This window comes from Acartia tonsa, chromosome 7 (assembly GCF_053477335.1).
Source record: "Acartia tonsa isolate MP-2025a chromosome 7, ASM5347733v1, whole genome shotgun sequence".
In the NCBI taxonomy this organism is placed as follows: Eukaryota; Metazoa; Arthropoda; class Copepoda; order Calanoida; family Acartiidae; genus Acartia; species Acartia tonsa.
Genome location: NC_137266.1, coordinates 43,436,524 through 43,448,279, shown reverse-complemented (window position 1 = coordinate 43,448,279; position 11,756 = coordinate 43,436,524).

Genomic DNA, 11,756 nt, shown 5'->3' with positions numbered 1-11,756 from the left:
GGGTCAGGGATCAAAGGGATAAGACAAAGGCCAATAATTTGATAAATTCTGTATATTATAATTAGTGGTTAAAACGTTTGGACACTCAACTTTCAGCCAAGAGAATCACATTTCCCCTATCCGTGTCTAACGGACAGACGGACAGACGGGCATTTTGAATTATAGAGTAGCTTCGCTAATAAAAATATCTACCCTTTCGTAGACAATGTATACACTTTCTAACCAATAAGATGATCGAATTGTACCTACACACACACTGATTGAGTATCTATACTCTGTATATTTATTTATCTATTTGTATTTGTGTTTACAAATGATATTTTTTAAAACAGTGTCACGACCAAAATACATTTAAAATAACTTTATCTACATTTCTCCAAAACAACAAATAGTTATTATAGTTTTTAGATAATCAAAGATACTCTAATCAACGGCTGTAGTTCGTCTGTAGGTTCGAACCTCAGCACAAACCACGTCATAACTGAAGAAGTTAAAGTTGAACCTTCTCAATTGCATGATATTCAAGATTACTAGGGGGAATACCTTGGCTTAGAACAGTCGCATCTAACAGTTACAACTTCATGACAAAAATTCTTAAATCACCGGGTTAGTTGTCTTAAATAGTTTTGGTTTTACTATTAATTTTGCTTATTTTGTATTATTATTATTTTTATTATTGAAGGAACATATTAGCTACGTATTGTTTTCTAATTTGTTTAATGTTTAAGAATAACGGGAAATTATATATCTGAAGAGTAGATACTCTATACTTTCGTCCTTTTTATCTATAATACAAAGTGGCTTGATGTCTGTCCGTCTGTCCGTCCGTCTGTTTCTTAGATCTCGGTAACCACTGAACCGATCACATTCTACTCTTCAAGGAATATACCTACTGGTCCTGTGGTGGGTTTAGCCTATTTTATTGGGGGGTGGAACACCCGCAACTCCCCCCCCCCCCCAAACCCCCCCCCCCCAATTTTCAAAAAATATTATTTTAGAATTTTGCGAATTCGCCATTTATTCGCGAAAATTTGCGATTCATTTGCATTATTTTCCGCTGGGTAGGTAATAGAAGTTGTAATTATCCCTCTTTGCCGCCGCTAGTAGATCTAAAAAGGATAAGACAATTACATCCCCAATTATGATGAACAATAATACCACTTCTAAATATAAAAATTAAAGTTTGGCCACTACTAGTAGGAAAGCAAAAAATGATTTAACTATAAAAATACCCAAAGATTTTTAGTTATAAAAGTTTGGGTACCAATTTCAGTCCAATGGCCCCTCCCTCCCTTGTAATTATGTAATTATTATTACAATCTCTTAATTGGACCAATACGAGCATAGTGTAGGAATAGTCCGGTCACATCATTGGTTTGAAAGTGTACACATTATAGAAGGAAAGAATAGTTATTTCTTTTATCGTATTACTTGAGCTCGTTTATAGACATTTATTTCCTATATAGATCTGACATGGATCTTGAAGCAATAAAGCAGGCCCTTTTGTAAATGTTAAAAATTGGAAAAATCTATTAAATAAAAGTAATCGCAAATATACTTAGTAAATAAACCGCTTTCCGCGGATATAAATAACTGGTTTTAATCTTATGATTGTACATTTTTGTATTCGTAGAAAGCTGGATATAATACGATGCTAGACATAGTTTTTTGTATGGATGAGAACCGGTTCCTATCCACCGGATTCGAATGAATACGAGAATAGTTATTTCTAGCATCGTATTATAAACGGCTTTCCGCGGATATAGAATGTACAATTATGAGATTAAAACTAGTTTTTTTAGCCCCGAGGTGACGAAGTCACCAACTAAAAAACCAGTTTTAATCTTTTGATTGTACATTTTTATATTCGTAGAAAGCTGGATATAATACGATGCTAGACATAGTTTTTTCTTATGGATGAGAACCGGTTCCTATCCACCGGATTCGAATGAATACGAGAAAGGTTATTATATCTTTTCCATATATTACATCAGTTAAAAACAAACTAACGAATTGCAGAATAGGTTTACCATAAAAGTACTTCTATTTTAAGTTAATTTATTTCTAATAGTAAAGTATTTATAATTTTGATTTAATAATAGATGCATATGTATAGATGTATAATCCAGACAACTACCTGACACAAGTGGTAGCGTAGGGATCTTTTTTTTCTGCTAGCAAATTGATTTCTGATCTTTTGTAGCGACTTTGCTGTCTTAATATAACCGACGCTATAGGCTGATAGTCAGAGAACAAATTGAAAGTCGACACAGGAACCCCACCCCGTGGATATATTACATACAGATAGTGCCCCCTCTATTCTTTTACTTTAATGACTCAATAATAAATTAAAATAGGTATTGAATTACAATTCTAAATCACGTTCGAATTTATAAGTATGTCACGGATAGCTATAATATTAAATCTAAACGTTGTATCTAATTAAAACTGTATGCTGATTCCTGGTACTTATAGGTATGAACTTTAATCTTCACCAAAAAGTTCATGCGTCTATTTTTATAACGCTAAATTTGAATTTTGAAATGATGATTCTTAGCAAGATAAGGCAAATAAATAAGGTTGATTTAGCTATAGAAAATGATAAACTAATAGATAGATAGATAGATGTGTGAGAGAGAGCAAGATCAATAACCAACGAATAATAGAGATGGATAAGTAGACAGATAGATAGTTAAATAGATGGATATGAACAGTTAGTTAGATAGATAGATAGCTGTCTTGTGGTAACAACACTATCATGGATAGATAGAAAGAAAAATTTAGATAAATAGATAGATAGACAGAGAGGTGAGGAGAGAGCAAGTTCTATTAACCGCAGAATAATAATTTCCATTGTTATAGATAGATATATAGAAAGATATGAACAGTTACATATATAGATAGATAAATAATCAGACAGATAGATAGATAGATAGATAGATAGATAGATAGATAGATAGATAGATAGATAGATAGATAGATAGATAGATAGATAGATAGATAGATAGATAGATAGATAGATAGATAGATAGATAGATAGATAGATAGATAGATAGATAGATAGATAGATAGATAGATAGATAGATAGATAGATAGATAGATAGATAGATAGATAGATAGATAGATAGATAGATAGATAGATAGATAGATAGATAGATAGATAGATAAATAGATAGATAGATAGATAGATAGATAGATAGATAGATAGATAGATAGATAGATAGATAGATAGATAGATAGATAGATAGATAGATAGATAGATAGATAGATAGATAAATAGATAAATAGATAGATAGATAGATAGATAGATAAATAGATAAATAGATAGATAGATAGATAGTTAGAGGTGGAGAGAGCAAGTTCTAATAACCACAGAATAATATTTTCTAATATTATACATAGATAGAAAGAAATATAGATGGATAAGTTGATGATGGATAAAAAATAGATAGATAGAGGTGAAGAGAGAGCAAGTTCTAATAACCACAGAATAATAGTTTCCGTTATTATAGATAGATAGAAAGATAGAATAATAGTTTCCGCTATTGCATCCTCAATGAAAGTGAAAGAGGTTTTAGAAATATGTCGTTCGACACTTGGTGGCACTAAAAATAATATTTTAATTTGTGGGCCGTTTCCCTCAAAGTGCCTGATCGAGCAAGAAACCCAACCACCCTTATTTGAAATTAGGGGGGAGGAGAGTTTTTCATGTGTTGTGTTTTACTTAAGGTCAGGTTAGGTTAGGTAAGGTTAGGGTAGGTTATTTATTTTCTTTTGGTATTTAAACTAAGTATGGGGTTTGTGCTAGCTAGGCACTTGAAGGGAAAACCCTTATTGAGCTCTCTCTCTGTTTTGTCTCACAGTTTGTTCTTTCTTTTTACTTTGTTGACTTACTGGGAGTTGGCGACAGAAATAATTTTCTCTCTGGGTTACAACTATATAAACGAGCATCAGTGGATATAGAAAATACGTGGATATTATGACAGGAGAAAAATTGTAGCTTATTTAACATGGAACTCATTTATTGGTCAGTTGGTTCATGCAGTAGGAGGGTAGGGGATAGGGTAAAGGGGGTGGCTGGTTGGTATCGTTATTGCATGCAGCTGCTAGTTTCACTTCATTAAAAAATATGATAATCTGGTGTAACATCCAAGAAGCAATATATCCATTCAAGCATCACTTTCTTTATATGTATTCTTTGCCTTGTAATCATTACTTTAACCACAGTTCTTGTATCATAAGAATACAATATAGAGGGATAGATGGATAGATAGATAGTTGGATAGGTGGATGAATGGTTAGATTAGTTAGATTGACATATGTATGGATAGATGGATGGATGGATGTATAGATAAAAAGATGGATGGATAGATAGAAGGATGGATAGATAGATGAATGGATGGATTGATAGATGGATGGATATATAGAATCATAGATGGATGGATAGATAGATGGATGGATAGATGGATGGATTGATGAATTTATAAATAGATGGATGGATTGATGAATTTATAAATAGATGAATAGATAAATGAATGGATAGTTGGATGAATAGATAGATGAATGGAAAGTTGAATGGATAGATGAATGGAGAGATTATTTAATAGATAGATTGATGGATGGATGGATTAATGGATAGATGGATAGATAGATTGAAAGATAGACTGATAGATGTATTGATGGATGGATAGATGTAGGGATAGATGGATAGATGTGAGGGATGGATGGATGAAGAGATAGAGTGAAGAATATATAGATGAATGCATGGTAATATGGTTAAACAGATGAATAGTTGGATGGATAGCTAAATAGATGGATTAGTCAATAGATAGATTGATAGATGGATAAATGGTAGATGTTAGGATAGATAAATAGATAGAACCATAGATAGGCAAATAGATAGATATATGGTTGGATAGATAGATAAATGGATAGATAGATAAATGAATAGACAGATGGATGGATAGAAAGCTTGATAGTAATAATATTGTTCATGTTTATCTGAGTAGATAGATGAATGGATAGATGGATAGATAGATGGATGGATGGACCGATATATGTATGTATAGATAGATAGATAGATGTATAGAAAGCTAGGAAGTAATAATATGGTTTATGTTTATCTTCATTTCCGGTCTAAGGGAAAGTTTCATATTATCAGATACAAAGATAATTTTTCTTAAAAACAACTTAACAAGGTTGAAAAAATTAATAAAGCAAAGCAACAAAACAAAATCTAACATTTTTTAATGAATTGGCAAAGAAATTTTAAAAATTTAAAAAGAAAATAAGTAAGTCTGAGTCAGAATTTGTTGCTCATTTGTTAAAAACCACAGAAATCTTTAATTACAATGGTTTTAAATTGATAGTAAGATCCTTAAAATCCTAAATATAATTAAATATTTTTATTTCAATAGTTGCAACATTTATCCCTATCCAAGCAAAATTCAATTTAATATGATGTAAAAGATATATTTCTTTGAAAGCTTAATTTTTTTTTTGGGTGGGGGGGTATTTTTTTTCAGGGAAGGTTGAAGAGCTAGAACAGTTACATACCTTTAAGAAGCTTTGCTGGAACGGAGAACCATATCGGTCCAACGGTTACACAAAGATAGACAGCTACTCAAAAATCCTGTTACGTTTATATAAGGAATTTTGAATAAAAATATAGGGGTTTATTAAAAGCGAAGCTTTTCTATAATTTCAGAGTCTGTCCGTCTGTACGTCCATCCGTACGTCCGAGACGGAATGCTTTTTTCGTTAATTTAGGTATGTTAGAATTGTCCAATCAATTTCTAACGTTGCATGGTGATTCCTGTAGTATTTAGGTAAGATTAGGAAAGCGTAGCAACTCTATAATTATTATCAGAATGTCCGTACGTCCATTTTATACATGTTGATTTTGTACTTTTTTAACAACAATTTTTATTTGATCTAACTATCCGATTGTTCTGAATCTTGGTATACTGATTCCTGGGACATCAAAGTACAATATCATAAGCACAGCAAAATAGAAATAGAAGAACCTTAGTACCTTTATTCACAGCAACTCTATAATCAAGTCCTAAAATTGTTAGTATGTCCATCAACATTATCCTGTATCAAGAAGTTTTACAACAAATTTACTCACAATTTTGCTTGGACTCTTATTCATTTACATTCTGATTATTCAGTTCTGACACTATACAAGTGTTAATGTCTGTTTGTCCTACCGTTTCAGAGCTTCGCTTTTATGGATGTTGTCATCCTTGTTTTTATACATCCTCTTATGTCATGTCCGTCAGTAGCGCAACAATGAAAAACAACGGTTTAAATAAAACAGAACAGTAAAGTGTAGTTATCAAACCCGAGATTGTGGTTTAACACGTAGCGCATCCGCTCTTCGTCGTCGCTGAGGTGATGGGATTGAGTCCCGTTTCAACACCATGTCAAAACAAAAGATGTTAAAATGGTTTTATAAAGTTATAGATCTGTTATTGTTTCATATTACTTCTATGTTAGAGAAGGGTGAATGCATTGGCCCAAAACAGCACAATTCAAACATAATACCTTGAGCGAATGAGCGTGTTACAATTTATATGATGAGTATGTTCAAGGACTTGTACCTTAAGCACCCCCTCCCCCCCCCCCCCCAAGAGGACATCAATGTGTAGATTGTAGGCGTTTTAGATGTTTAATATTTGTCTCTTCAAATTACATTTTAATTAGATAGTTTAATATTTTTATTCTTATTTAAACAAATTCATGTGTGTGTATGAGAGGGGGGGGGGGTATATCCCACTCTTTTTCTTGCGTCTTATCTTGGCATTAACGACACACTATCTAAAAATATATTGAAGTTTAAATTAACTCGATAGGTTTCGTGATTAACTGTTTTAAAAGTAAAAATAATAAGAATGCTTCATTAATACTTTAATAACTATTTATCATAGATTATTATAAAGAAGGTGTATCAACTTTTTTTTATAGCTAGCCGGTTCTTTTAGTAAGTAGTAGATGTAAAATTTTTCATAGAATTCAGATATGCAATCGGTTTTTTTGTAGACCTCTTATTTTTTAAGTAATTTAAGTTTTTTAAAAAAATAATTAAGTCGGTTTTAAGGTACTAAAACGCAACAAAATAAAAGAAGAAAATGGCCAGTAAGAACAAAAATAGTAAGATCTTTAATTTGACACCTTACTTTTAAAATTCTGTTGAGTAATTATTGAAAAAATCTATTTTTTTAACCTCAGTTTAATAAAAACTTTAGACCTAAATATTTTCTCAAACAGACATAAAAAACATGGGTTCATATATACCTTTAGAATCAGAAAAATATTACGAATCCATTGTAAGCAAAATTGAAAAAAAGTAAAGAAATTAAAAAATTAAAAAATGGCCAATTGTATTTTTTGTTCTGGTAACACTATCGTCTTCCCTTTTTTACCCCCTCTTTACCCCCTCTATACCCCCTTCCCATTTTTATACTCAATTCAAAAGTTAAGACGTTGCCTGTACAATATAATATGATATTTTCATATAATTCCTTTTATTGTAGTTTATATACTATATTGTAAACTTTTTTTTTCAATTTTGCTTACAATGGATTTGTAATATTTTTCTGATTCTAAAGGTATATATGAACCCATATTTTTTTACTTGTGAAATGATAAAATTGAGTTCAAAGTTTTTATTCTCGTGGGTTTAAAAAAATCGATTTTTTCAATAATTACCTGACAGAATTGAAAAAGTAAGGTGTCAAATTAAAGATCTTACTATTTTTGTTCATAATGGCCATTTTCTTTCTTTTTTTTGTTGCATTTTAGTACCTTAAAATCGACTTAATTTTTTTTTTTAAACTTAAATTACTTAAAAAATAAGAGGTCTACAAAAAAACCGATTGCATATCTGAATTCTATGAAAAATTTTACATCTACTACTTACTAAACGGACCGGCTAGCTATAAAAAAAAAGTTGATACAACTTCTTTATCATGCTCGCAAAGCATCTAAAATGACTAGCTTGTATTGAAAATTTTAAAATGTGACATAAATTGCTTTAAATACAGACAGAAATCTTTATAGTTCGTATCATAGAAAACTTGAAGACTTTTTTGTGAGTAAATATCCACCTCTCCCCTACAGAAAAATAACTGTATAGAGGGGACACTTTTGTAACGTCCTTATAGGCTAGGGGCAGAGCCACTATAAGCACTATATGCTGTACTTAAACCCATTGATTACTGATTAAAAGGAAGTAATCCTTGAATAAAGAGGAAGCAATCATATAACAAGAACGGTTACGTCATAACAACGGTAATGTCATAACAAAATATGTTTAATTTATGATTGATTAAAAAATCTAAAGCCTTGATACGAAGTACTTTCCCGATGATGACTAACAAAATAGAAATTATTAGTTGAGCAAAGTTTGAGCACTGCTAGCTAGAACTAACCAATTAAGTTTTTATAAATTGTACTCAAAGTTTTAAGCCAACAAGTGAGAGAACGTGTTTAGTATCAGTGTAATTTACACTCCCATGTCCCCTCCCTCCCGGCCCTGTTATGAGATATGACTATAATAGTTATCATATAAGGTTTTTTTGTCTGAAGCTTAAGATCTCAATAACTACTGAACCGATTGGGTTCTCTATAATATGTAAGTTTCACAAAGGTTTTGTGCTGGCTTTATGCTATTTTGTTCTTATATGTAAGTCTTGGGTGGTTTTAGGCTATTTGTCCAACCCATCTTTGCCCTTTCGAATACAGATTACCTATATGCTAGGGGCGTTTTATAAGGAAACAACAAGAAGGAGCATAACGAAGAAGATGCGTGACGTCAGTAGGACAAACAGACAGACCGACACTACAAAAGTAAAGAGTAGCGGCGCTACTAATAATACACAGCACCCCGACCTTTATAAGTCATTCCATAACTAATAATTTTATCAAAATTAGATTATATGCTCAATACATTAGCGTACGAAACAACCAATGATTTTTATAATTAGCCAATTTATTTTTACCTACAAAATAACGCTAAAATCATAATGACATTATAACTATACAGTCATATGTTGATACAATAACAGCTTGAAGTTTGAATTTGACAATGGTCTATTGATTAATTTACATCCCCAATGATGACACACAAAATTATTCTTTTGTAGATTAAAATTAGTGTAAAAACCAACCAATTAAAATTCAGTAAAAGTCCACACGGTTGTTAAACCAACGAATAAGAAAACGTTATCATAAAACTTTGGGGACCCATGTAATAAACAGCCAATTGTCCCCCCTCTCTTTCTGTTTTTTGTCTATAAAATATGCTAAAATCCAAGTTTATATATAATCCCTGTTTCGTATGAACATATTACACTTCTTGATATGGAATTTGATTTTTTTTATGGAAAAGGATTGAATCTGTGGAAAATACAAAAAAATTAAACCATCATAATTTATCCTGGATCGAGGTAGGGTTATTTAATACACTAGTTCCTAAAGTTTTTTTGTAACGTTTTCTTATTGGTTGGCTTAACAACTTTGGGAACTTTTATTGAATTTTGATTGGTTGATTCATTAAATTGAGTGTCCAAACGTTTCAACCAATTTTTGTAATTTACAGAAGAGGTAAATTTGTGTATCATCATTGCAAATTTACATAAATTGATAGGCCTGCCATTGTCTTTTTCATTCAAATCCCCAGCTTTGACTCTCAAGGGTACTCTAGTAGCATTAATCTAATATGTGTATTAGGGTGAGTCGATTTTGGACATTTTTTTCTGAGGCCAAAGCGGGGATCTGCAAATGATTTGTATGAGTATAATACACCTCTGGATGATTTAAAATTTATCCTAAGTCTTAAAACCGCTGACGACCAGACATTCAATTGTATAGCTTTTTGTAAATGGGAGTCAATTTTTTTTTTTGAATCAGAACTATGGCTTCATGGTGCTCCCAGGAAAGGCATTGAGGAGTAGAATCAGGAACTTTTGACCGTTTCAAAAAATCTCGTTCCTAGCCTGAGAAAATCTAAAAAACCTCTACAAATTAGACAATTCTCAATAAACCTTAAAAAATTGTGTTTTTTTAGTGATTTCTAAGGCTAGGAACGAGATATTTTGAAACGGACAAAAGTTCCTGATTCAGCTCCTCAAGGCCTTTCCAGGGAGCACCATGAAGCCATAGTTCTGATTCAAAAAATTTTGATTGTCGTCATTGCATATTAATAAGTAATGAAATATATTTTTTAGTGGTCGCGTTCTAAAACTCAATTTTTTTTAAATTCTTTTTCGGTCAGAAATGTTTTTAAGGTTAATTTTATCTGTTGCATATCCCCTCTTTGTCTAATTCCTATATGAACCCACCCTAATGTGTATACACATTTCTTAGTCATTCAGTGAGGGAAGCGGGAATTTAAAAAGATGTTGCGCATTGGAAAAACTTGGTAATCTAATATTTTTCTGAAATAAATATTTAATAGGTTTCGTGATTTTAATCCATAAAGGACATCATCTCATGCATAACCCAGAAAACTACCTGGCCCAAGTTGTGAGGACCATTTTCGTCTGCTATAAAATTGTTTTCTGCTCTTTTGTAGCAACTTGGCTGTATATTTCCGACTCTATTGGATGATAAAGACCAAATTGAAAATCTGGACAGCAGGGGCGTCCATGCTTTTTTATTTGGAAGGGGGGGGTAAAATGGCGCGCGAAGCGCGCCGCTAATTTTTTTTACCCCCCCCCCCAAAAAAAAATTTTTACCCCAGGGGTAAAATTTGCTTGGGGGGGGGGGGTAATTACCCTCCCTGAAATGTGTTTGTTTGCCCCCCCCCCCTCAAATTTACCCCCGGGGTAAATTTTTTTTTTTTTTTGGGGGGGGAGGTAATTTGATAATGTATTAATATTTAGTAGTAAATTAAGTAAGGGTAAATTTTAAATGGGAGGGGTAAAATGAAAAATATTTTGGGGGTGCCTACGGCACCCCCAAATTCGTTTGGGGGGGTAATCACCCCTTTACCCCCCCCTTGGACGTCTATGCTGGACAGGGTCCCTAACCCGTAGGTTGAGTTACATAGATATAGCTCGTGCACCTTCTATTCTTTTACTTAATTAAATCGGCTAGAGTAAAACAATTTTGTATGTTTTTTTATTTATGTATCAATAGACTGTCGACAAGTCGATTAAATGTCAGCCATGGCTACACAGAAACAAATACAATATATAAAAATCTATTTTTGTTTATTTTTATTTATTGAAAATTTATTGAATTTATCACAAAATTAGCATTAAAACTCAATACAGATATAATTTTAAATTACTTAAACTTTTTTATTTCATAGGGTGATAATAATTTTATTAACAAATTGAATAAAGTAGGATAATATTTTTTTAAAAATAATTTTAAGGCCTTTCTAAATGTTGCTTTGTCACCCCGGCCCTTACCCCCACAAAATAGCCTAAAACAAGTATAAAGAATTTACACCTATTTCCGAGATCTTTAATCACACATTAGATATAAATAAAGAGGTATTTCACATTGAGGGAGAGTACAATGGCCTGTAAATTAAAATGGTCCCCAAAGTATTAAAACTTTGGAGCAACTGCAGTTCACGGTTAAATATTCCTGGTAACTAATATTTCCAAAAATAAACCCCGAACCACTTCATTATGCAATCTACATTTTCCTGGAAATTTTGTCTACGGTAGACCATAAGTGTACAGCTTTACAGTACATTGTTTCTATTTGTTAAAGCAACACGTATGATAAAAGAAAAA